Source organism: Mus musculus, chromosome 14, assembly GCF_000001635.26.
Source record: "Mus musculus strain C57BL/6J chromosome 14, GRCm38.p6 C57BL/6J".
NCBI classification, from domain to species: Eukaryota; Metazoa; Chordata; class Mammalia; order Rodentia; family Muridae; genus Mus; species Mus musculus.
Window position 1 is genome coordinate 17,812,838 of NC_000080.6, and position 27,458 is coordinate 17,840,295.

General features: G+C 42.1%; 1 protein-coding gene across 16 annotated transcripts in view; it reads left to right on the top strand.

The window, feature by feature from the left end:
- Thrb (thyroid hormone receptor beta) overlaps positions 1-27,458 on the top strand; it is a 380,873-nt gene that overhangs the window by 153,613 nt on the left and 199,802 nt on the right. For 9 of the 16 annotated variants that reach the window (XM_011244739.3, XM_011244741.3, XM_006517968.4 and 6 more), the window contains one exon: positions 14,057-14,131. The gene's annotated coding sequence lies outside the window, so the exon portion shown is untranslated. Of the gene's footprint in view, positions 1-218; positions 508-14,056; positions 14,139-27,458 lie in introns of those variants that run through there. The other 7 variants (XM_006517970.4, XM_011244742.2, XM_011244743.3 and 4 more) reach the window with 4 other exon arrangements.

Here is a 27,458-nt window from a genome sequence, read left to right on the forward strand (position 1 = left end):
AAGTCTGCCTATTACTTATCTATAAAGATTTGTGATATTATACCAATATGTGTTACAGTTTTCTAAATTTTCTATTTTATATTTCCAACTCAATTTTTGTGCTGCTGTCATATCCAGTGATCTGACCTAATTCATTTATCACTTTTAATAACTTCTCTGTATCTGTTTCTGTTCTACTCATATACAATTATGAGGTCATAAATAACATTAACTTCATCTCTTCCTTTCTTTGGTCTTGTTTTCACTTTTGGCAGTGTGTTCAAGAGGTAGTTACAGACAGTATGAAGGAGGCTTGCTACAGAGCACAAGGTGAAGAACGATTCCCATTATAGTATTAGAGAAAGTAAGTCCCATTGAGTGGTCTTTAAGGATCTTAACAAAACGTCATGGATCCAGGCTGGGAAAGGCACAGGAAATCACAGCATGCATTATGGTTACAGGTTTAAGAAGAGCCACACTGGGGAGCCCCAAGGAAGCAGGCCCAGTCAGGCAGCTGGAGAGCCCAGGGTGAGTGGAACCCTGTGAACCAGGGACTTCACTGGGATCCAGCATAGAATATACAGGCAAATGGTATGACTGGGTGTCACTGGTGAGTTTAAATGTCTTTAGGGCACTGTCAAAAGAGATGGAGAAAGACAACTTGTGACAGGAACCAGTCTTACCATACTGTTGCTGCTGGTCATCTGGACAAGGAATCTGCTTCTTGTGAGTAGACATTGCAGTACTGGGCAACTGAACAAAATTGTATGGCACACCAGCTAGAATGGATGGGTGCAAATCCTTCGGCAATCATCACTAGCAGCATCTACACTTGTGATGTACCATAACTTCCTCCCAGTACAGTTAATGCTGTCTAATTCCTGATGTACATTATCCATGTGTTAGTTAGAGATGAATCACCATAGTCAGACTAGATTGTGTATGGTTTTGCCCTTTGACTTCCCTGTCTGCTGCCCGGCGCAGAGTAAACTTTGAAAAATATTCTGGGTACATTCTGTGTATTCTGCAGTTGTTGGCCACGTGTTCTACACAGTTGCTGTCAGTCAGATATGATGGTCACATTCCTGTGTCTGTGTCCTTCCCCATTGGCCAACTGTTTCTACTTGATGCTGAGACTGTGTGTGGCTCTCACACACACAATGGTGGACTTTTCCAGCTTCAGGCTTAATTCTAGCAATGCTAATTCTTAGTGTTCTGTGGCTTCCTGACTGAGTTTGATTCTCATGTCTCCCTACAACTTCCTCCTTTATTGCTGTGAAATGTATATTTTTATGGGCATCTCCTATTTCCTGAATCTCACTTAAGCAGCACTTACCTGGTTAAATTCTTTAAGGAGTTTTGTGTATGATATTTTATGAAATAACTGTTGTATTTGACATAGAGCTATCAAACTGCTTTTTGATTTTTTGTTGTTGTTGTTTTTGTTTCTGTTTTTTTCGAAACAGGGTTTTTCTGTGTATCCCTGGCTCTCCTGGAACTCACTCTGTAGACCAGGCTGGCCTCGAATTCAGAAATCCTCCTGTCTCTGCCTCCCAAGTGCTGGGATTAAAAGGTGTGCGCCACCACTGCCCGGCTTCAAATTGCTTTTTGTTTTTTCCCTGTACACCTCACTGTTGGCTCTCATCTCTCCTTATCCTAATCCTTATTTTTTCTTCTTCTCCCCTCTTCATTATTTTGAGTTAAATAGAGCATTTCACCTCCTCTCTTGGTTTGCCATTCCTTTGTTCTTTTACTCATTTTTTTAGTGGTTAACCTATCATTAACTCATTGGTGGTGTTTCTGAGTTGTGGTTTTGACTTGGAATGTCTGCTTTTTGTGTCAGTGCCTTAGATTTCAGTGTTACATACATTATGATCCCCCGGACACTAGAGAGTATTGTCTTGTGCAGCTGGATTCACTTAAACACAACCTATTTGCTGCTTTGTATGTCTGCATGTTAAGCCCCAGCCTGGGGTTGCTTTCCTCTGCCAAAAGTACATTTCTGAATATTAGTGTTGTTGTTATTGCTATTATTATTAATTAGCTATGCTGGTGGCAAATATCTCAGGACTGCTTCCTGAGAAAGTGTGTCATCTTTACATTGACACAGATATATTAAGGTCAAATTGACCTAAAGTGGATATATTTGAAACAGACAGTAATCCTGTTAAGACATTTTGTTGTGGCCACAAAGGATACAATGTTTAACTTCCCGAGCCCATTCTGTTGTTCCAGATGAGAAGCATGACTTTAGGGACTCTCAGAACTGGCCCGTGGTTCACACTGGGCATGGTATGGAATCTGTCCCTTCCTGTGCCAGGGTCATCCTGACAAAAGCTGTCATCTCAGTACTTAATTTATTCCATTTAATCCCATCACAACTCAGCCTGGAAGCATTATTATCCCCATTACAGTGATGGAACCTGAGGTACAGAGCCCTTGGCTACAGTACACGTGGCCCAGGTGGTTACTGAACACTCTAAATGTGAAGGTGAGGATCTGCCAGCTGGGAACTCGCCAGTGACTTGTATTAAGTGCCAGTCTGGTCTGTTGTTTTCAACACATTTGTCCCATTTTTAGTTGGGATGATTTAGAAAATGTAGTTGAGTATACAAAAATAAAAGAAAAACTACCAGATACCCACCTACCCAATTTTACAATTACTTGTTTCTCTTTCTAGCCTTTTCCTGTATTTATGATACTATGTGGACATCTATGTCACAACACCCATAAACATTCCTTTTAGATAAATTCTTAGAAGCAGACATCCCAAACAAATGAGCATATAGACACATCAGACTTATGATGTACTTCCTAGCTGTCTACATGTTGAAGAGTGAGTCAGGAGGAGGACACGCAGGAAGGAAGTGGATGTAGATTGAAGAGGGAAATGGCAGAAGGGATGCCCCAGATTCTGAGCTCTATATCTGCACAGAGTTGTCAAGGGACATCCAATTTGACAGTCCCATAGTATGGATTTATTTTGTCCTCAAAATAGAAGAAACTTTAAAATTGTTTAAATAAGAGGCTCCATATTTGCACATAGAGTAAAGAGAGCAGTCCTGTGGGATGTTCATGAGTCTGTCTTCCCAACTCAGCTTCTGTCTATCTGTCCTATGGCCTTGCTTTGCTCGATGTTGCTCTGGCTAAGATGGCATTTGCTGGGCAAGAACAATCCTGACAAAGCGTTCTCTTGTGTCTAATCTGACAAGCCAGGGTCAGGCTTCTGCTCCTGCTGCTCATCAGGCAATGGTTTCCTGCCACACTCTGATCACAGATCCTCCAGGGTGGCCCTTGAGTGCTGAATGCCATCTTTGTTACAAAGGGTAGGAGGGAGAATAGTATAATTCTACCTGAGAGAAAGGCCAGTAAACCAAGGCTATAATTCCATTGCTACTGGAAAAGGAACAATAAATGATGATAAAACAAAGGGCTTGCCCCCACACGGTGTAAATTACTTGGCAGGAGAGATGATGTCTTGAGAGTGGAGACTGGGGGTTTGCTTTCTTTCTTTCAGTTTTCAGCCACGGTCAGCTGTTGTACAAAGGCTGGCTTGACAAACCTTGGCGCCCTCTGTCTGAATTGAACAGTCCATTCTTCTCAGTTTGATGTTGAGGGGAGCAGTGAAAGTCTTCACATTGATGTATACAATAACAGTCACCTCATTCATCAACTGAAAAATCATTTTTTAAAACAAACAAACAAAAAAGTGGACCTGACTGTGTTTATTATGTCTCTATACTGAAGGTGATTCTAGTCTTTCCAACTTTCAGAAAAACATCCTTAAGGTAAGGAATCATGAACATGAGTAAAAAGGTAGCTAGTGACCAAACTGTATGTAATTAGTTCTCCCATGTACAATAACATGGATATAAGCGCATATCTGCACAGCAGACTGGAGTATGTAATACAGTCAAGGATAAACAGTCACCAATGCTTCATTCTTCTGAAATAAGAGGGTAGCTAGCAAAGCAAATACAAAGTGCCCCCAGAAAAGTCATAGCACAGAGGTATAAATCGCATCTTGAGCTTGGCTACTCGAGGTTCTAACAGGAGAATGTGCAGTCTGTGTTTGAACTTAGCAGCAGAAAAAGAGCTTGTGTTGTATTACTGATGTCTCTGTCAGACATGGGAGGGGCAAGAAGAGCTCCTGTTGGATTAGTGATGTCTGTGTTGAACATAGGAGGAACACATTTTTACCTCATGTTCACCTAGAAACTTTTTTTTATTACGTATTTTCCTCAATTACATTTCCAATGCTATCCCAAAAGTCCCCCCCCCCCCCACTACCCACCCATTCCCATTTTTTGGCCCTGGCGTTCCCCTGTACTGGGGCATATAAAGTTTGCCTGACCAATGGGCCTCTCTTTCCAGTGATGGCCGACTAGGCCATCTTTTGATACATATGCAGCTAGAGTCAAGAGCTCTGGGGTACTGGTTAGTTCACAATGTTGTTCCACCGATAGGGTTGCAGATCTCTTTAGCTCCTTGGATACTTTCTCTAGCTCCTCCGTTGGGGGCCCTGTGATCCATCCAATAGTTGACTGTGAGCATCCACTTCTGTGTTTGCTAGGCCCCGGCCTAGTCTCACAAGGGACAGCTATATCACCGTCCTTGCAACAAAGGCTTGCTAGTGTATGCCATGGTGTCATCGTTTGGAGGCATAATGAATATGCTTTAGAAAGATGGATTGCTCTCCTCAACATGTGGAGGGAGGAAAGAGGACAGCACATAGCTATAGCCCAGAGCTGAGGCTTCTAGCCTCTCTTGAGATTGTTTGATTTCTGTTGAGTTTTTCTAAATCATTTGTTTAGATCGTTCCTTATAAGTGTTGTAACATTGTATTTTTTTTCTATCCATTCCCATGACTACTCCCATGGTTTCAATCCTTATTATAAGAATTAAAATGGAAGTTTTCTCCATTCGTCTCTTGATTCTTATGCTTAAACTTTTTAATGGGGTCAGGAGTTATTAGGTCCATATGATCTATGTGAGATCCATGCACCATCTCTCTGAAAAGTGAAGGCCTGCACAAGACGCTACAAATTATTTAAGGAGCACTGGAAACTCCCCTGAGTCCATGCTTACTACTTGTTAGTTTATCTAACATCCATGTCTTCCTCATGTTGGATGGGGGCAATAATCCAAATGCATACTTTGGATAACTGAACTCCCTGCTCCAAGCCATTATGTGTCTTCTAACCTCAGAACACAGACCCAGTCTTCCTGATAGAATCCCAAACTAGTGACACCTATTCTGCCTTTGTAGCATTACCTACTGTACCTCTAAGCTTTGCCCTACCAAATCAGAGTGCCTCACTAACAGTCCCTCAAGAATTCTCAGTGTTCTGCCCTACAAGGGCCACTGTCCACAGTCCTCTCCCTGGTCTCCTGGACTGGGCCCTGCCCTACTTTCTAGCTGAGCCTGAGCTGGTTTTTCACCGTATTCATAGCTTCAACAGTCAGCACTGAAGAGGCGTTGTGTGAGCCTGGCAGATCCTCAACAGTTGCACACTTATCCACCCCCAGCTTGTTTCCTTGCCCTCCCCTTCTTTCCAACAGGCAGCCTTCTGAGCTTGTGTAGCTTCTAGACTCAACCATTGCAGGGAGGAGGAGAAAGAAACAGAAGGAAGAGGAAACAAAGATGATTCCATCACTCTGTCTTCCAGTGATTTTACCTCCAGTGATTACAATTTCATCTCCTCTGTGCTCCAGATACAATGGGGCAGACCCATAGAGCTTCTATTTCCACTGAGTAAGCCTGGACCACAAACCTGACCCCAGTATCTACCCTACAATCAGAGTCATCATCATCATCACCACCATAATCATCACCCTCATCATTACTTTACTTGTTTGTGTATGCATTCATGCCACAGTATACTGCTCTGAGGATAATTTCATAGTTATTTCTTTTTCTCACCATGTTGGTTTCAGGGATAAAACCTAGGTTATCAGATTTGGCAACAAGTACCTGTATCTGCCAAGTTCTATAGCCAGCCCTCCGTTCCTTTATTCTTGCCTGAATAGTTAAAAAGCTTGCTCCCATTGCTAAGTTCCTAGATACTGCAATTCCTATCTTTTGATTTAAGCGTTTTCCTTCACCTGTATTTTCATGTGTCTGCATGATATTTCTATTAACTTGGCCGATCTCTATATTCCCAGGTAAATCTTTCCTGGTCCAGCTGACATTTGGCAAATATTTGTTCAATTAATCATCAGGTTTTAAACTGTCTTCTGGGTGGTCATTCCTTAGTACAACAGATCAGCCTGTTAATTAACAGTGCTCAGTGATATCATGTGGGCTTCCTTGGTCAGTAACAAATTATCCCCAAATCCAGAAGCTTGAAACAATTAGCATTTATGAGTGCCTGGGTTCAAAGATTAGCAGGCTAGGTCTTTTAGTCCATCCAGGGCTCTTGAGGTGCTGTGGACAACAGCAGCTGCGTGACTCTGCCATTGTGGCTTTATGGAGACAGTTGATGGAGCCATTCTCACTGTGCTATTCTAGAAGAGGCCAAATCAGATATGCCCCCAACATAATCATGGGACAGCAGAGAGACACTTAAATAGAGCAAGAACTTTCTCAAACTTGTGCATGATCATGTCTGATGAAATTCCATGGAGCAAAAAGTCACGTGGTTGGAAATAGGATTGAGGGGTTCAGGGAGAAAGAACTCAATTCTTCACTGAACAGGGGTGGTGGTGGACGGTTAGTGAGGGTGAGGAGTGGATAGAAAGTTAGTACAGGTGTGAGGGAGGATGGAAGGTTAGTGCAGGGGTGAGGGGTGAGTGGAAGGTTAATGCAGGGGTAAGGGGTGGTGGGAGGTTAGTACAGGGGTGAGGGAGGATGGAAGGTTAGTACAGGGGAGAGGGAGAGTGGAAGATTAGTGTAGGGGTGAGTAGAAGGTTAATGCAGGGGTAAGGGGTTGATGGAAGGTTAGTGTAGGAGTGAGGGAGAGTGGAAGGTTAGTGTAGGGGTGAGGGGTGGTGGGAGGTTAGCTGCAGGGGTGAGTAGGGGTGGCATTTGTTATTACAGTCTTAAGTATTTGAAACATTTCAAAAGTAAGTCTCTTGTTAGTGAATATGAGTGAAAGTTATCTTTAAAAAGAAAAATTAGAAAAACAATCTGTGCCACCTAAGTTTTACGAAGGAAAGCCAAAGTGTAAGAATTTCTCTAAAAACTATAAGGCATTTTGACATAGCTATACAAAAGGAGCCATTAGCCCAGCAGGGAGCAGAAAAGAGTAAATCACTGGGGAGAGAGAGGTAGGAAGAAAGAGGGAAAGGAAACAGAAAGCAAAGGGAGGAGATATCATACAATAAGAAATATTTTTTTCCATTTTTTATTAGGTATTTAGCTCATTTACATTTCCAATGCTATACCAAAATTCCCCCATACCCACCCACCCCCACTCCCCTACCCACCCACTCCCCCTTTTTGGCCCTGGTGTTCCCCTGTACTGGGGCATATAAAGTTTGCGTGTCCAATGGGCCTCTCTTTCCAGTGATGGCCAACTAGGCCATCTTTTGATACATATGCAGCTAGAGTCAAGAGCTCCGGGGTACTGGTTAGTTCATATTGTTGTTCCACCTATAGGGTTGCAGATCCCTTTAGCTCCTTGGGTTCTTTCTCTAGCTCCTCCATTGGGAGCCCTGTGATCCATCCATTAGCTGACTGTGAGCATCCACTTCTGTGTTTGCTAGGCCCCGGCATAGTCTCACAAGAGACAGCTACATCTGGGTCCTTTCAGCAAAATCTTGCTAGTGTATGCAATGGTGTCAGCGTTTGGATGCTGATTATGGGGTGGATCCCTGGATATGGCAGTCTCTACATGGTCCATCCTTTCATCTCAGCTCCAAACTTTGTCTCTGTAACTCCTTCCATGGGTGTTTTGTTCCCAATTCTAAGGAGGGGCATAGTGTCCACACTTCAGTCTTCATTCTTCTTGAGTTTCATGTGTTTAGCAAATTGTATCTTATATCTTGGGTATCCTAGGTTTGGGGCTAATATCCACTTATCAGTGAGTACATATTGTGTGAGTTCCTTTGTGAATGTGTTACCTCACTCAGGATGATGCCCTCCAGGTCCATCCATTTGGCTAGGAATTTCATAAATTCATTCTTTTTAATAGCTGAGTAGTACTCCATTGTGTAGATGTACCACATTTTCTGTATCCATTCCTCTGTTGAGGGGCATCTGGGTTCTTTCCAGCTTCTGGCTATTATAAATAAGGCTGCTATGAAGATAGTGGAGCATGTGTCCTTCTTACCAGTTGGGGCATCTTCTGGATATATGCCCAGGAGAGGTATTGCTGGATCCTCCAGTAGTACTATGTCCAATTTTCTGAGGAACTGCCAGACTGATTTCCAGAGTGGTTGTACAGGCCTGCAATCCCACCAACAATGGAGGAGTGTTCCTCTTTCTCCACATCCACGCCAGCATCTGCTGTCACCTGAATTTTTGATCTTAGCCATTCTGACTGGTGTGAGGTGAATCTCAGGGTTGTTTTGATTTGCATTTCCCTGATGATTAAGGATGTTGAACATTTTTTCAGGTGCTTCTCTGCCATTCGGTATTCCTCAGGTGAGAATTCTTTGTTCAGTTCTGAGCCCCATTTTTTAATGGGGTTATTCGATTTTCTGAAGTCCACCTTCTTGAGTTCTTTATATATGTTGGATATGAGTCCCCTATCTGATTTAGGATAGGTAAAGATCCTTTCCCAATCTGTTGGTGGTCTTTTTGTCTTATTGACGGTGTCTTCTGCCTTGCAGAAACTTTGGAGTTTCATTAGGTCCCATTTGTCAATTCTCGATCTTACAGCACAAGCCATTGCTGTTCTGTTCAGGAATTTTTCCCCTGTGCCCATATCTTCAAGGCTTTTCCCCACTTTCTCCTCTATAAGTTTCAGTGTCTCTGGTTTTATGTGAAGTTCCTTGATCCACTTAGATTTGACCTTAGTACAAGGAGATAAGTATGGATCGATTCGCATTCTTCTACATGATAACAACCAGTTGTGCCAGCACCAATTGTTGAAAATGCTGTCTTTCTTCCACTGGATGGTTTTAGCTCCCTTGTCGAAGATCAATAAGAAATAAGAAATAATTTTTAAAATTAATGAGAAATTACTTTTAAAAATGTGTATATCAAAAAACAGACAAAACACTGCTCACTGCTCTGCAGAGGACCAGAGAGTGGCTCCCACCACCTATATCAGGAACCTCACAACCACCTGAAGCTCCGGCTCCAGGGGACCTGACACCCTCTTCTGCTCCCCCAGGGTAAAACAGACCCCTCAGACTCCAAATATGACTGGAACAACCTCTGTTGTCTATTCAGAAATGCTGATCTTAGTGTAAAATGGCTACTGCCATTAAACAGCCCCATTTCTTTTTTTATTAGATACTTTCTTCATTTACATTTCAAATGCTATCCCCAAAGCCCTCTATACCTCCCCTCTCCCCCACCCCCGTGCTGCTCCCCAACCCACCCACTTCTGGTTCCTGGCCCTGGCATTCCCCTGTACTGGGGCATATGATCTTCCCAAGACCAAGGGCCGTTGATGGCCAACTAGGCCATCTTCTGCTACATATGCAACTAGAGACACAGCTCTTGGGGGGTACTGGTTAGTTCATATTGTTGTTCCTCCTATAGGGTTGCAGATCCCTTTAGCTTCTTGGGTACTTTCTCTAGCTCCTTCATTAGGGGCCCTGTGTTCCATCCAATAGATGACTGTGAGCATCCACTTCTGTATTTGCCAGGCACTGGCATAGCCTCACAAGAGAGAGCTATATCAGGGTCCTATTAGCAAAATCTTTCTAACAGCATCATTTCTTAAGACTTTCTTATGTAATACCATATATGTCCAAGACTGTCGGCTCTTTGCTGGAAGGCAGCTGCTAGGAGAGAGAAGCTTGGACCCTGCCGGGTCTCTCCAAGGCTGAGAGGTGTGGTGAGTGTCGGTGACTCGAGAAGGACTACACTGGGCCAGGAGTCTTGTCAAAGCAGGAACTCACTTTAATGTGGCAGCAATTTGCTTATATAGACAGGGCAAGGAGGTGAGGATAGGGGTATAGTGTGAGGTGATGTATAGGGTGATGTGAGATGATGAGGGATATGGGGTGATTTCACTGGGCCTATGAAAATTTTAGACGTCAGTGGTAGCTAGGCAGAAGGAATTGCACCTAGGCCGTGTTGAGTCATTCTCAAGCAGGGGGGGGGATGACTGTTCTCGAAAATCGAGCCAGGCTTGGCTTTGTCTTCAAGACCAAAACCAAAGCCAAGTAGGGCCCAACACGAGACCTAGAACCCCTGCAATGTATATGAAGAAAAAAAAAATCCTCACACATTTCAACAGCTGTGACCCTGTGTTGGTATAAGGGAATACATCATGCCTGTCAAAATAAATCTGAAAAAAAAATTAACAAATCCTTTAAAAACAGACACAAAAAGAACATAGGCTGCTCACATAATTTGGTCTACTTCAGGTAAGAGCTGAGACTCTAGAAATGGTTGAATAGACAGACAGATAGACAGGCAGACAGACAGACGGACAAACAGAGAGAATTGATTTTTGATTAGCCAGATGTGCTGACCCACAATTTTAATCCCAGAACTCAGGAGGCAGAAACAAGTCACTCTCTGTGAGTTTGAGGCCAGCCTAGTTTTCAGAGCTGCATAATGGGACCCTGTTGCAAAATAAATAAACAAATGACATATAAGTTTAACCCTTTCAGAGCTTTGCAGTAAAATTAAACATTATGTAATTGCTAGTTTCTTCTGTGTTGTTTTGTTTGTTCATGGTTACTGCCTGCCCCTAAAATAGATCAAGGGAGGAGCCATGTATAAATGATATATGAGTGGACCAAGTTAAAGAAACTTTATTTGTCCTTTACCCTTCAATTTGCATTAATTGGGAGCAGCAGAGAGAAACAGGGCCAACCTCACCTCAGCGCAGATGACTAAGCAAAAGGATCCCACAAATAAATGGATCCCAAGTTGGAAATCGAATCAGTTACAAAACAGGATTCTTTTGAAACTACAAAATAACCACACTAGTGGCATATTTTTGCCCCAATTTTAAAAGGTGTAAAAAGCACACATTTCTAAACTACAGTGGCTCCAGGAAAGGCTTCTCATCTCTACTTTGGACAGTCTCCTTTGAGTTCTGAGCAAGTTTCCAGGTCCCTGTTTTCTAAAGAGAAGAGTTAAAACCTGGTTTAGGCTTCAGTTACCCTCTTTAAATGGCCTTCAGCACAGCCAAGTCAACACTATGAGCTTGTTTACTGGACAGACTTGAATTAAGTTGCTTTGCAGAAGCACTGTGAAAGAGATGCTGTTTGTATTACACAGATTCTGGGGCCACCTCCCCAGCACCTACATCTCCAGTTCTTAAAAGTTTTCACTCTGAAACCATCATCATTCTCAGACATTCAGAACAAGCCCATGACATCAGGCTTCTGGAGTGTGGCCCCTCTCCAGTGTCTCCCTTACTGTTGGACATGATACTTAATCTTTCTCTGCCTGCTCTTTCCTAGTCTGGAAAACAAGGCCATTAATACTGTCTATCTCATATGGTCACTGTGAGGACCAAAGCATGAGAAATTATTGCTTTACAAACCATAAAGTGTGCTTTATAAAAATTTATTAGTAAGGTCAATGCCTGTGGCCCAAGAACTCTGTAGGCTGGGGCAGAAGATCAAAAATTCTAAGCCAGCCTGGGCTACAGAGTGAGTTCCAGGCTGGTCTTGGAAACAGAAGGGGACCTATCTTAAAAAAAAAAAAAAAAAGTACAATAAAATTTAAATAAGTATTTAATGTGAATCACATGGGGGGCTTTAAATTGTTTTCATGTAACCACATTCAAATTTATTCCTTATAGTCTGTCCAAATCAGAATTAAATTATTAAAGTATATTCATATATATAAAGAGAGAAGTTTGATATCATTTCTATAGAAAGTACTATTCCTTTTTTAGATATTCATGGCAGGGTTCAGGGTGTGCTTATACTCAAAACTACAATAAAACTAAATCTGCCCCAGACACAAACCTCTTTGCTCTGTTGACTTCCTCTTTGAAAATGCTTTTAAGATGCATCGTGCTTCTCCATGCCTTGTCTCTAATGTATACTATCAGCATTTCTCCTCTCATTGGAGGTTGCAGATGAGATTTATGACAAGAAGATTATGATGAGAGCAATGGAGAGGGATTTTGAAGAAAATAAGTAAACACATCTCCAGAGTCATCTCTAATGTGGTTTTCACATGGATGATGTTAGCAATAATAAATTTTAATAAGTATGTGTTGCTTGTATGGCATGCTTGTTCTGCATGGAGGCCTGGTGTGGCTGAGACTTCTTAAATACAAGGTCAAACCCAAGTAGGGCAGAGAGTAAACCTTCACATGCCCAACATGTGCCGCACATATTTGGGTGGCCCAGAGTTCCTTTAATGTGATAAACCGGGATTTTCTGGTGTCATGAACAGAGGCAGAAACCTAGTGTTTACACAGTATGGTGGGGAGAGCTTTTTTTTTTTTTTTTTTGTTATGACGGGAGCAACACTTCTTTATTAAATACAGCATATGTTAAATCTTTCCAGGACATTGAAGTGGATTCAAAAACACAACAATACTATTGCTTCTATGATGTCCATTTGCATGAAAGGGGTTTTTGAGTTCTTGTTTTCCTTCAGTTTGAGGAAAATCTGCACAGTCGATGATGCTTGGTCTCTAACTCTAACAGCTAGCCGTCTTTGCTACTGTGGACTCTGAGTGGTAGATTCACCCTTCCCATCTTCGATGATGATGGATGCCCTTTCCTAGCTTATTTCTCCCTGTGGACAGTCACTACTGTCAGCAGCATGGCCTAACATGACGGGTGTCATAGCCCATAATGATGCTATTCCAAAGCGTACATGACACTGAGAACAACGGACAACAGCAGTCACAGAAGAGGCCTCCTTTACAATGTACAATTCAAGAACTCTTTGGGTTTTAAAATACAGTTCAAGACATTTAAACACATCAGGCTTCACAGATAATCTGAACTTATAAGCATGACCTTTTTGTATGTGGGAAGAGCCCTTATGCACACTGTGGAGATGCAGGAAAGGAAGGTGAGGGTATGAGGTTCATAGAGAGAACAGATGTGCTTAAAGTACATGCATGCTTTAGACAAGTATAGCAAAATCCAGAACTTTGTACAATTAGTATGTGAGGTTTTTAGAATGTAGACATATAGAGATAGAAAGTTATGTCATGTGGTATATTTGCAATGCCTGGGTTGTGGTAATGGCTCAGTAGGTAGAACCTTTGTTCTACAAGAATGAGGAGTTGAGACCCTCCAGTTCATGGTATTCTCACAAAAAGTTGGAAAACCTGCTTACCCCAGCACTGTACGTATTTCTATAATCACAAAATGGACACGCGCCTAGCCTGTGCAGAAGTCTTTCTATCTGTTCTTAGGGGCGTAATGGTTTTACTCTGGGGCTGCTTTGCCCTTTTTCATTACTCTTCCCATAAAGTCGGGGAGCAGCCTGTCCCTGGTCAAGGACTCTTGGAAGAGGCTTTAAGACCACCAATATGCTTGGGTCTACAGCAGGTGGAAAGAGGGAGCAACGTTATCTCTGGGTGAGCTTCTCAGTGAGCTTAAAGAGAGAATGACAATTTAGTAATATAATATTTATGACACACACCAATAAAAACAAAAACCACCCATGCCCATGCTAAGAAATGGTGGCTCACTGTGGCAATCCCAGTACGTAAAATTCTTGGGTATTGTTCTTGAAGTCCCATAGAAAAGGAGGCCTTTGGGAGACTCGAAAGTTGTCTCCTATCTGAGCTCTGTGGCTACAGCCTGGTGTTAGCCCCTGTTTCCACAAAACTATGTATAGTTCAGAATGAGATTTCATCTAAGTCAATTTACATTTATTCAAAATTGGAGACAACCCTGAAACCAGACCTCATTTAAAGACAGAAATAAGAACAGGTGCCAATTAATCAAATGTTGGGGAACTTAGTTTTTTGTTTTGTTTTTTTTAAAATTATATTTATCTTCTGTGTTTCTTTTTTTCCAGATCCGTGTTTTCCCTCTCGTCCATCAGAGGACCTGCATGGTACTAAGTTCCGCATATGACTTAATGAATAAGAAGGTCAGAGGTCAGCCTTGACTTGCTGTTTGCACTGTGATTATTTTTCCTCTTATTGCTCTCATATCTTCAAACTTGTGGCACCATCACTTTTTAAAGATTTTATTTAGCATAACTGATGTTGATATTCCAGAGAAATACAAGCTATTATGTGGCTAAAACCATATCAAGGAGAAGAGATGAGGTTAGTTTACTCAGGGAAAGAAGGGCAATCCCAGATTGCTGGGTGAAAAGAGCCATTTTTCTTGTTTACAAGAAAACTGGTTGAAGAATCCAATCTCCTCTCAAGTATCTTTTCCTTGAGTGAAAAACTCTCAAAAAACAAAAAAGCAGGAATTAGATAAGTCCTGGATAGATCAAGGAAGGGGGGTATAAGCACGTGGAGGGAGGTTTCCTTGGCTTGCTGACTACTCGTCTGGATTCCCCTTCGTCTTGAGAAGTGTGGTAATATCACTCAGCCTGCTTGGAATGTTGGACTGTTTTGAAGCTGGTTTGTTTTCATGGTTAGAACAACGTTTCCGTTTGTGTCTGCATCTAAGCGCTTTTTTTCTGTGTTTATTATTTTTAGCAGTTTAAAAGCTCACCATAGAAAGCAGGCAGGGGTAGCGTGCAGGCCTGGCCCTGGCCTGGTGGAGTCTTTGGAAGTGTTGGCTGGCATCACAGCAGAGGTCTTTGAATGAAGCCTTTGTGCCTCCCTTTGCCTGTGGCCTCCAGCCTATTGTCTAGGCTTCTTGGTGCTGGTGTTGTCTGATGGTAACCACTACTAACGTTACAGTCCTCCGTGCCCAAGCTCTCCCTTGGGAGCCCCCAATCTGGCTGTCTCTGCTCCCTAGTCCTCCTCCAGGGCTGTCACTACTCTCTCGCAGTAAACAGTACTGCTAATTTATGGACTGTCATGAAAATGGGATCACTTAAGAACCTTGAGATTTGTGGTTCTTTAATACAAAAACCCAATGATGACTATTTCCCATGCTGCTAACATTTACATTAATCATTTCCCCTTTCCCAAATTCAGCTTTTCAGTGAGCCCCAATTTCCACAACATTGAAAGGGACAGCTATGCTGTTTGAGGATAAGAAGGGTAGCTATGAACCCCCTACCTCTGCTTCTTCCTCATCTCTCCCCCAATACAACTGTCATCTGAAGTCCTCCACTGCAAAGAAAACCCCATGAGACCTGAGAAAATCCACATACCACAAGTCCCTGCACGATGGCCCTTCAATTTCAGACACAGAAGCCATAGGGGTTTCTCTACATGCTCAAACCATAAAGCATTGGACCCAAAGGAGCAATCTATGAATCCATTTTTATATAGTTCTAGAAAAGGCTTGGTCAATCCATAGTAACAGGAAGTAGTCACCATTACCTCAGGGAGAAGGGGGCATTGGTGAGGGGCCAGAAGCACAAGGAAGTTGTCTGAAATGACGAGATGCTGTATACCTTTCTAGAGTGTACCCCACATGGCCAGTGCCAAAAATCACCCGTGCATTCAACACTAAGAATTGTCATTCAATGAGCTAGAAAGATAAAGAGGAGAAGAACATAAAGTGAAAATATAAGGTCCAGATATTTGCACCTGAACAACTTCTTAAAGGTTCATGGGCTACATTGTAGCCCTAGTCCTCAACACAGTTCCTGAGGTTTGGGGACACCTGTTGTCTATGCAGTGTCTTCCTAGCCCAATAGTTACCCACCTAAAATAATAGGAATAGCTCTGTTTTTTAAAATCTTCACCTACTCCTTTAGATGCTTTTCAGTGACTATAAAATGCAAGATTGCATTCATCACAGCAGGCACTGGTTAAAAAAAAAAAGTAGGCCTCTGTGTTATCTCTAAAAGAGCAGCTCGTGGATTCCACAACTTGCTCTTGACTACCTCCCTACCCTACATCCTCCTATGACATTTCACCTTCTCTCAAGCCCCTTCCTCAGCCTGAAACACTTCAGACAGTTCTCCTTAAATCTCTCCATGTCTTTATTTAGAGGTTGAGCAGAAGGTGACATTGAAATGTAGCTAAGGACTTAGACCAAGCAAGAGGCCTCCAGGCCTACCTCAGGAGGAAGTAGCAAGAAAAGGGACCCATGAGAGGGTATCTCAGGGAGATGCGTCCCACCCAGCCTTTGAGGCCATCACTTTGGATAGAACAGACTTTCTGGGACTTGGGAGATTTCCCAACAAAGGCCAAGGCAACGAGTTCCCCAAATGCATCCAGAGGAACACAGATTTAATTTACTAATGAAGCTATGGTAAAACTGAATCATCTGTAAAACATGTTTTTAACCCACACATGCTGTACTTTGAATGCTCATGATGCAAATTTCCTAATCAAACCAAATTTAATTTAGCAAATTTTCTTCCAACCAGCTTAATGGTTGAAAGAAATGCTCTTCTGAGAGCAGAAATGGAATTAGGCAATGCAAGAGTTGGAGCAGTGTTTGCTTCCTTGTAATTCAAGTCATTAAGCGTCAACTTAGCCAAATGGAAAAGGCCTATCTTCTTCACTCCGGTGACAGGAAATATTATTTTCCTAGAGCCAGGGTTTTGGACATGCTCCACCCCCAAATCTGACTCCTGCCCTTTACCAGTGCAACATGTTATTTCAGTTTTCCATGAAACGGGAATAAGGGCACAATGTCAGTAATTGAAATCTAGTCTATGGATATATTCTTCATTGTTTTCATTTTTACAATTTAAATGATACACCTATTATAACCAAACTTAGCCATCTAATATAACTCAGCCAAGTATGGTGTCTTATAACTGTAATCTTAGCATTTGGGAGGATGGATCAGAAAAAGTCTCCATGAATTCAAGGCCAACTTGGGCTATATAGTCAATTCCAGGTCAGCCTAGATCACATAATAAGACCATGTCTCAAAAAAAAAAAAAAAAATCCCAAGTGTGTGTGTTTGTGTGTGTGTGTGTGTGTGTGTGTGATGAATACTTTCTCATGGACATGAACATTGTATGTGGATATATGTGTGCATAGACAGACAGATAGATAGATAGATAGATAGATAGATAGATAGATAGATAGATAGGTAGATAGATAGATAGATAGAGACAGACAGACAGACAGACAGACAGACAGACAGACAGATAGAGTTCTAGGAAGATTGGGAAGATGGTATAGTAAAATAGTAAACTGTTTCCTATGCAAGCATGAAGACCTGAGTTTGATCCCTAGCTTCTTCATAAAATGCTAAGCAGACTGGCTTGTGCTTTAGTCACTTCACTAGGGAGAGAGAGATACTGGTGGGTCTTACAGAGAGTGATACAGGACTCACTAACCTGTCTGTATGGATCTCAGTAAGAAATCCTGTCTCGAAGAACAAGGTGTGTGGCCCCTGAGAAATGATTCAGAAGGTTGACCTCTGGCCTCCACACACATGAATGTGCACGCATGCCCACCCTCTTGTATATTTATATAATCAAATTCACAGACACCGAGAGTACAATGCTCGTTGCTAAGGTCCAAGAAAGCAGTCATGGCAACATTCTATCAAAAGATATGAAGTGTATGAAAATTATATCTATGGAAAAAAGTTTCTGTTCCACAGATGAGTCAGCTATCAGCACCTGCAATACAACACTCTATACTATTCTTTTGCAATTCCCAAAACTACCTTGTGCACTTAACAAGAGGAGAGATTTTATATTAAGTATTAAAATGAAGACCACAGTAAAAATTAAATTAAAAGGTAATGAAAGTTGAAACAAAAATTATAAAAAGTAAGAAGAACTGCATCTGGATGTAAAAGTACCCAGGACTGGAGCAGGCTGCTAGCAGGCTCATGCTTGGATGACTTCTCTTGACCTTGCTTCTTGTCAGCTATGTCCCTTTCAGGGTGAATGTCTCACAGACTGTTCTAAGCTAGCTATCTCTAATCTTGGTCCGTTCTTCCTTCAGGCCTCACCTAGCTAAGTTGCCCCCTACCCCCGCTGTGTCTGCTTGCTCTTGGTTTATTTTTTGAACATGTTCAAGCAGCGCATTTATGGAAAGGCTTTTAACAGGTGAGGTTGTCCTGTTAAGGTTTTCCCCTTCCACTTTCCTCTATTTTTTCTAGTGTTGCTATTGAGCTCAAAAACAACCAAAAGCATCTTCATAGGAGCACAGATACCACATCATGGTCATGTTGCTTGTTGCCTATTTCTAGACCAGGAGATAGAGGGTGACAAGCAGCATTGTCTGAAGACATCACTGTCCCAGTGACAGAGTGAACCTTAACTAGGCCTTCTGGTCTGAAATGAATCAATGTATCCTGCCAGCTAATAGCTTTATAAGTAGCTAAATTTGTGAAGAGAATTTAGAGACTGTCATAAAGGAAACTATAACAAACTATGGCTGAATACAAGGTTCATTTAATAGCAGGAGGCAGGCTCTCTGATCATCAGAGGCTTAGATTCTTTCTGCATTTCTTAGTACTGGCTGCTTCCTCCAGACTTCTTGGTTCAAGATTTCTGCTGGAGCGCTAGTCTTCACATAGGAATTCTAAACAACATGATTGTGGGGGTAAAAAAAAATCACAATGTTTTTCCACTAAATGATCTTACCAGAATTCCACCCCTACAACTGCCTTCCACTGACACCTAGCTGCAAAGCAACCAGCAAGCAAAGCTGGGCACCTCCCCATTCTTGAAGCAGTGTAGAAGCTGGTCCTGAAGGAGCATCAGACCCACAATCCTGGTCCTAATTAGACAGCTGATGGAGATTCTTCTATGGGAGCAGGTGCAGTTCAGACCTTTGTTTGAAGAATGCGTCATCCATCTTCCCATGGCGTGGCGCCTGTTCATGTACATATGCATTTATATCCAGGGAAACCCTTCTAGACATAAGCTAGGCTTCTGTGAAAGAGATCTAAATAAACAAAAGAGTTTCCTGGTCTCCTTCTAACCAGGAAATCAGCAAGACTTCCAGCGGTACATAAATAATGCATAGATAAGGAGGCACACACATACCACAAACACAAAGCAAACTTTCATAGATCTGTACCAGCAGATTAAGTTTTCAACACCAATATCCATAAGAGTCACCTGGAAAATGAAAAGCAGGCCAACATATAGGATAGGCCTTTCAGGGAAATAAGAGGAGGGACAAAGAGAGTCAAGGAATCACCCAGCTGCCGTAAGAAAGGACACAAAAGGAAGTGGTAATGTTGGGATTGGAAGGGCCACTGTTCCTCCTTCCTTCCATTCCTTCATTCTCCTCCTTCACACCTTGCCTCTTTCCCTCCTTCTCTCCATCTCCCATGCCTCCCCCTCCTTTTCTCCCTCCTTTCCACTGGGAGAAACAGCTGCACGCATTTGGAAAGTATATCTTCTAAAATTTTCATTTGGTATCCTTCCAAATGACAAAGAATTTATTCCATTCATGGCATACTTTGAGGGAGGCAGGTGGTATCTTGCCACTTCAGCTGACAGGATCAGGGCCCATCCATGGTGCTGACAGATCTGTGAAGCCAGAGGCCTCTTCATGACCATTCAGGATTCTTCCTGCCCCGTAGCACATAGCTTTCCTTGATAAGCCCACTTCCCTTACTGTGTGAGACCCACAGGGCTCAGCAAAAATGGCCAAGTCTGTTGGTTTAAACTCTGTTGTTATTTTGCATTTAACACTTGTGGGCTTCTATGCTTCATTTTATGTTAAAAATTGGCTGTGGCCATATCAACTTGGATGCGTGATTATAATTCCTCTCAGTTGCATTTTGAAAGGTAAGTATCATCCTGTGTGCCCACCTACTGTTAGCAAGGAGCAGGCTGGTTGTATCCAATACCTGCAACTCCAGGTGTCTCTATGAAGCTTGCTGAGGCAGATGCTCTGTAATAGCCTAGACCATGTCTCTAATTAAAGATAAATGCCTGTATGCTTGTATAGTAAAAGTATGAAGGCATACATGTGAAAAACACCAACTGTAAGACCGAGGTTAGCGTGAAGAGAGGGGGAGAGAGGAAAGAGGAGTCATTAGTGGTTTGCTACACATTACTCCTCATTGAGAGATGAAGCACATGTGGGCAGGTCTGTGTGCCTGATGACATCTTGTCTTCTTTTAAAGCTGACTTATAATTTAAGTGCCTTTCTTAAGGGCAACATTATTTGAGTCCTTGAAATGAAGTCATCACTTTTAGTTTTGAGCAGTCTATGTGTTTGTTAGAACTGTCTACAAGCCTTCTTGACACAGTGTCCTGGGTTCCACATGTCTTTTGCTATTCAACTGGTTGTGAGGCCACTAGGAATCTACATCCTAGCAAATTTCCTGTGATGTATATATTGATGAGCCAAAGATACACATTGGGGACAGTGACAGAGAGTCAGCCAGGTTGGTTGTTCACTGTCATTTGTTATACCAGTGTATGCTTCATAACTAAGTATGTGGTTCAGGTTTGAAACTAACCCAGTGTCTACCATGGAATGAAGACACTCTCTCTGTTAGAACAGAGTCAAGACCACTCTGCAGCTGAGCTGGTTCTGTCTCTAGTGCCCACTTGAACAAAGAAACAGTAGTCAAAGAAACAGACCAGTGTTTGCAAAACATCATAGCACTGCTTTGGTATAAATATGTGTAATAAAGTGTTTTCTACCTGTTTCCAGAAATAACAACTTTGAGACTCATATGTATTCACAAACACCTAGGCCATATAGCTAGGCATGTTCCCTGACCTGCTCATAAGTTAATAATCTGTTTTTTCTAATCTAAGTTCTGCTACAAGGCTGGTTACCTGTGCTCAGGTTCCATATATCTGTCCTCATTCAGTTCCTCAGGGCCAACCCTCCTATGCTTCTCTCTATCCCAGCATCCTTGCTTCCTACTGGAACACCCACCTTCTATTTCCTGCCTCAGCTATAGGCTTCTAGACAGACATAAAAGATCTCTTCTACAAATATGCTACAAATATGCTCAGGGAGATTGGCAGGACCCTCAGACACAGACTATAACTAGGGCAGGAAATAGAGCAAGGCTTCCTGAAGGATGCTAGGCCTCACTGAGTTTAGAAAGGTAAAGTTATGTGGGGAGTGGGAAGGGAAGTGACCACAGACAGAAGGAACAGCACACACAGAAGTTCATGGAGGGATTTATACTGCCATAGTTATAGACAATGTAAGGAACTTAGTGTGATCTCCAGCACTGCCACTGTGAATGTTTTAAGATTCTCAAATTGGACCTAATGGCAGGGGTGGACCATTGTAAAGATTAGGCAGATAGTTAAGAGCACAGCTACTCATCCAGAAGATCCAGGTTCAATCCCCAGCACCCACATAGTACCTCACAAAAGTCTGTTAACTCCAGTTTCAGGGGATCAGATGCCTTCTTCTGGCTTCTGGGGCACTGCATGCATGTGGTGCACAGACATGGACTCAGGCACACACATACATACACATAAAATAATTTTTTAAAGCAAGAAAGAAAAATTAGACACAGCAGTGGTTTGGTCCAGTTTTATATTTCATCAAGAGTTCTGTGACTAGGATATGTTCTGCATGGGTTGGAGATGAGGCTAGCCACAATGGGCCAGATTAGTAGCCTCTGTATAAAACAGTATATGCTGAATTCAGGCAGTTTCATTTAGACTGGAGAGTGTGGAAGGAACTCAGGGACTGTAGGGAAACCAGAATTGATGGACACAGGGTCAATACACTGTAGAAAGCAAGAAAGACTGCCACGAGGAGGCTTCTTGTGCACCTCCCCCACCACTCATAAGACAATATGACATATTTCTCAATGGCCAAGGGGCGCCCAAGTTCAGCAGATCAAACATGATTTACTTAAATGTAGATTTGAAGAAAATTTTCTGATCTTATTCATTATATTTTTTCTAACTTTTTACTTTTTTGGCCTAGCATTGGTTGTCTGTTCTCTCTGAGAGTCAGGTACCTCTTGACACCTTCCCAGCTCTTCCCTCCCCTCTTAACAGCTTTAAGCCAGTTGATGTCCTGTCATTAAGGCTAACCTGAGCATATCATTTAACCTATCCTTTGTTGCATTTCTGCTGTGAGATAAAACATCATAACCAAAAGAAATTTATGAAAGAAAGAGTATTTTGGATTAAAGTTGGAAAAGAATAAGAGTCTGTGGTGGGAGGGAGACATGGAAGCAAACGGCAGGCATGGTGGTAGGAGCCAGAAGCTGAGAGCTCACATCCTTTGCCACATGCATGAAGCAGGAAGTGAACTGGAAGAGGGAAAACTCAAAGTCCACCTCCAGCTTTCTCCACTAAGGCTGCATCATGTAAACCTCTCCCAAACAGTACCACCAGGTATAGACCACCCATTAAAGTGAGGGAGCCTACAGGGGTCATTGTTCATTTGAGCATTACAACTCCCATCAAATACAGCCCTTCACTGCCCTGGCTCCCCTTTCTTCTAGTCTTCTACATTTACCATAATACTTTTGATCCTTTTGTGTGTGAGGTGTTTATTGTGTTCTTGGCCCCGTTGTTGTTGTTGTTGTTGTTGTTGTTGTTGTTGTTGTTGTTGTTATTCATTGATTTATCTTAACCTGAATTAAGATAAAGACTTAATGTGTTTCACAAGCTGGTCTGGAACACCTGGACTCAAGAGATCCTCTGATCCCATTGCCCATGTAGCAGGAACAGGCAGGCATATTTCACCATGCTTGCAGACTCTGTAGAGTAAGCTGTAATCCCCTTGCCAGTGGGCACAGGAAGCTAGAACCAGTTTCTTTATGTCCTGAGTACCTAGAAGCATTCTGGTTCCCTTAGTGACCTTCTCCCTCGTGTTAACAGTTAGACGTTCCCTTGTCTGGAGAGCTCTTAGTCACCATTTTGTTGTTGTTTTAATAAATGTCTCCTTAAAATACTCTCCTTAAATACTAGAAATCATATTTCACACTCACACAAGAGTGGCAAGAGCACCTAATAAGAACTTGTCTAGTCTGCTTTAATTTCCTATAAGGAGTATTTAAAGCTTCTGGCTTTAATATATGCCAGCAGTGTCACAGCAAATCTGTGGATGAACTTGAGGCAAAATCTAAATGTGCTCGTTAGCAGTGGGAGGATAAGTGAAATCCTGTAGCACTTGCCTGAGTGGAACAAAAAATAGTTCATCAAAGCCATGTTCATCTCTTTAGTAAAATATCTAATTATTTAGTTATGTTAAATACACATTTTACTTGTAGTCAATAATGTTGTGTGAGCATTGTCATATTGGCAACCATCTGCACAAACCACACTAGTGATTCTACAGTGTTTTCTAGAAACAAAAACAAGACATTTCTGCTTTTCTGTAAGCTTCCTGCTACCAGCAGATAGAGGAGCTAGCCATCATCTCCCTTAGAGAAGACCTGTCTTCAGTCAAACCAATAAGCTTTCCTCTATACAAAGTTCTATGTTGTGCCAGTAGGAAATACCATCAATTATACTTCCCTGAGGAAACATAAAATGTATGTGTTCCACAATACATATGGCCTGAAAAAAATAAATAAGACTCACCTTGTTGTTGTCAGTTGTGTTTCCAGAAAACCCAAAGAGAAAACAGAGAAATGATGATGGCTTTGGACATCTGCAAATTTTGGTGGCGAGGATAGAATTGTGCTGAGCAGGATTACTTCCTGCACAGGTGGTAAGGGTGTACTTAGTATTTCTAGCAGCAGCAGGTTTAGGATTTGTTAATGTGTTGTTCTTAATGTTGCGACTCCTAGATCATCCCCAGACTGCTGCTGTACTAACAGCTTATTAATACATCGCTAAAAATTTTTCACTTCTACGTTACCCCTTGACATAGTATTATAGCCTCAAAGTCAGAATTACTCAGGGCAGATAACAAGCTAAGATAGCAATATGTAGATAGTCAAAACCTAAAAGCCCTCAGTTCCCTAATCTGTTAAAACTATTAACTGTTAGCCAAGGGTGGACTGATCACTTTCCTCCCTAGAGGGAAGCATTTAATTTGGCAGATGCCTTGCTAGCAGCAGCCTGGCTGAGATGTATGAGACAGCTCTTTATGCACAGTATAGGCCTTCCTAGTATGGTTCAATTCTGCTGTAAATACAGTCAGGTGTTCTGTGTCCCCGCTCTACTGTGTGTGCTCACCTCTAACCAGCTGACAGCCCCTGCCATGGTGTTAGATGTACAGCATGCACTAGCACTAGCCACATGGTATATAAAATTGCATAAGGTGTCATTTTGACCTCCAGGTAAAACATACCAAAGTCAGTGCTGATTAAATTACATGCCATATTTATAAGAAGTTGAACAATCACTGCAAATACACAATGGCAGACATACCAACTTGGGAATTGAAAAAATTGAAAAAAAAAACCTGGGGGAATGTAATAGTCTATAAACTTTTTTGTGTTCTTTATGAATATGGCTGCTTCCCACTTATCAGCTATGGATTAAAAGCAACGTGTCCTACTTTAAGCAAACCTTACACAGTAGCATGAATGTTTACAGAACAAAGAAACAGAACAGAAAATATTTATTTAGCAAAATCTTTCCATTCAAAATATGTTTGAAATTTCCTTTGTGAAATAAGTCATAGAATCAGCTTAAGATGCCTTTTCCACTCAGTGCCACCCAAGGCCTAGCTGAGGTACACAGGGCCTCGTTTGTACAAATGCTTAGAAGAAAGCTAAAGTACACATGCAGGACTTCATCCGACAGACACTGGAAAGTACACATGCAGGGCCTCATCCGACAGACACTGGAAAGAAAGTTGCTGGATGTGCTTGTGAGAGAACTGGGAGATGGTGAGCTGAGGTGAATGGCAGAATCATTAAGGATCGACCCGCAGACTGTACTTCTAAACCCTTCTGTTTATATACATTGCTAAGGCTCCTGAAGTCCACTGACAGTCATCTTCAGAGGAACTTCACTTGCACACACTGCTACTAGTTTTTCTGGACAATAGGTCTGAGGACTCCAAGGTGTTCTTTGCCACTCAAAGTGTGTGCAGTAGCCTGCTAAGCCTGCTAGTAGTGTGGATACCAATGGGGACTTGAAAGAGCTGTAGACTGACCTAGCCCTTGCCATCCAGTAACTTAGAGCCTACACTTAGAACAAGATCCTGGAGGGTAACTTTTATGCACAGTCACGTTAGGGCTACCTGAGTCAACACTCCATGCCTCTGCCTCTCATCTATCTGGCTACATTGTATGGTTGTTGTTGCTGCTGCACAATCTCCTGTCTGGCTTGGAGTGTGTTCAGGGTTGACATTTTGAGAGATAGACACCAGTTCTCAAGCAGGAAGAAAAAAACATCTGTTACATATGATTAGGAGCTAAAGTTAATGGGAGCCACTGAGGAAGCTGCCATAGTAATACTGAGAGCCAACTAAAGCCTCTTTAACGATGTCATTTTATAGAAACCCAGACAGTGGGCCCCTTTTAAAACTTAAGGGAGAGTAAAAGATGGAGTGTACAGGCAACAGGGAACAAGAAAGTAGCACGCAGGCAACTTCACTCATGGATGCTGTACCAGGGCCAGCCTGAAACTTGACTTGGAGTTTCTGTTGCAGTGAGAGGCAGTGTTGCTAAAGGATTTGATCTTTTCTTAGAAATATTAGGCATAGGGCTGTATAATAAAAAATGAGCTTGAAGCTAAGCTCACATGCTGCTTAGCTGCAGAAAACACCAGCTCCTATGACAAGAATGACATTACTGTGGTGTTCTGATGGAAAAGAAAATAATATCCACAGTCATATTTAAGTTACCAGGCAACTGTCCCCTATAGCCATCAGCTTGCTGCTCAAAATAAACAACTGAAGAACAATTGCCACACCTCAGAGCTAGAGAGCCAAAGTCAAGAGCTGGTGGCCAGAGGAGCAAGAGGAGCCGAGACTTTGCCCTCTTGGTTACCCAAAGAGCATCTTAAAGCAGTCATGGAAGCCACGCCAGACCCACACAAACACAACACACTTTTCTTGTTTGGTAGATGTAGATTAGAGTCAGAAAAGACAAAATAAAGACTTTCAACTCTTTACCACTTTTCTCAGGAGCTTTAAGAAAACTTACAGTTTTCTACACTGAACTGACTGTTAAACTTGTGCCTCTGGCTTATTCTACTGGCTGAGTTATTAAGGACAGACAGCAAGTGTCTCAACAAGTCAATTTTGCCAGCAAAATTTTCAACATTCCTCTCTGCCTTCCTACTGTAATAGCTTTCTGCTTGTTAGCAATTTTGTTTCTTACAGACTTCTGCAGTCTATGTTCTTGACAAGAAGCTGTAATCCAGTATTATCTGCTGAATATGATGTTCTAATCCAACATTGGATGCTGAATATGACACAAACTTGTCATATATGTAATGTTGAATTTTCTGTAACTACATTAAAAAGAAAAGATCAAGTGAAGGTCATGTTGACGCTATAGTTTTGAGAGCAAAGAGATGACTCTGGGTGTGACAAACATAAGGACCTGAGTTCAGATTTCATGTGGAGATCCAGATGTGCTCATGCAGGCTTAGATTCAGATGTGCTCATGCAGGCCTATAACTCCAGCACTGTTGGGAGAACTGGCAAGGTTTTCTGGCTGCCAAGCTAGTCAGTAAGGGACCCTGTGTCAAGAAGGGGATAAAGGGTGAAAGGGCAAGACACACAGCAGTCCTCCTGTGCCCTCCACATGCACACATGGGTGTACACACAGGCTGTACCACAGTTCTTTCTCCCTCCCTCCCTGTCTCTCCTCTCCTCCCTCTCTCTCCCTCTCCACTCTCCTTCCTTTCCCTCCCCCTCTCTCTCTCCCCTACCCTACCCCTTCTCTCTTTCTCTCTCCCTCCTCTCCCTCTCCTCTCCATCACCTCTCTCTTACACACATGGACACACACATACACACACCATATAAACTGTGTCGACGAGACACTCCACTGAATGAGTGACGAATCACTGGTAAGGCAGGTCACAGAAATCACTCTTGGAACATATCTTACTCTGAGCATGGCTGGTTTGTAGGTACTGGCTGAATGGCTCAGACTTCAAAACAGTTGTTCATCACATTTGGCATCAGGGTATTTTAAAGAAGCAAAATAAAAACCATGGATCTTCCTCCTGAAGAAAGAAAGGGAGCCTTACAAAATCCTAGAAGCCCACCACAAGCTAAAATCAGCTCATACTGCCATAACTCTATTGCCAGGCTCATGGTTTTTAATGTTGAATATTTAGATTTAACAAACTATCTAACAAGAAAATTTGTATTATTCTTATACATGAAAATAAATGTCATTTTAGAAAAGCAAATGACAAATGCAAGAAATATTCTACAATTTTAAATTACTAACCATAGACCCACCTGCCAAACTCATCTTTCATATTTTCTTTGAGATCCCCTGCCTAGGGCTTTTTAGAATAAGAGAGAGGGGGAGAGAGAGAGACAGAGAC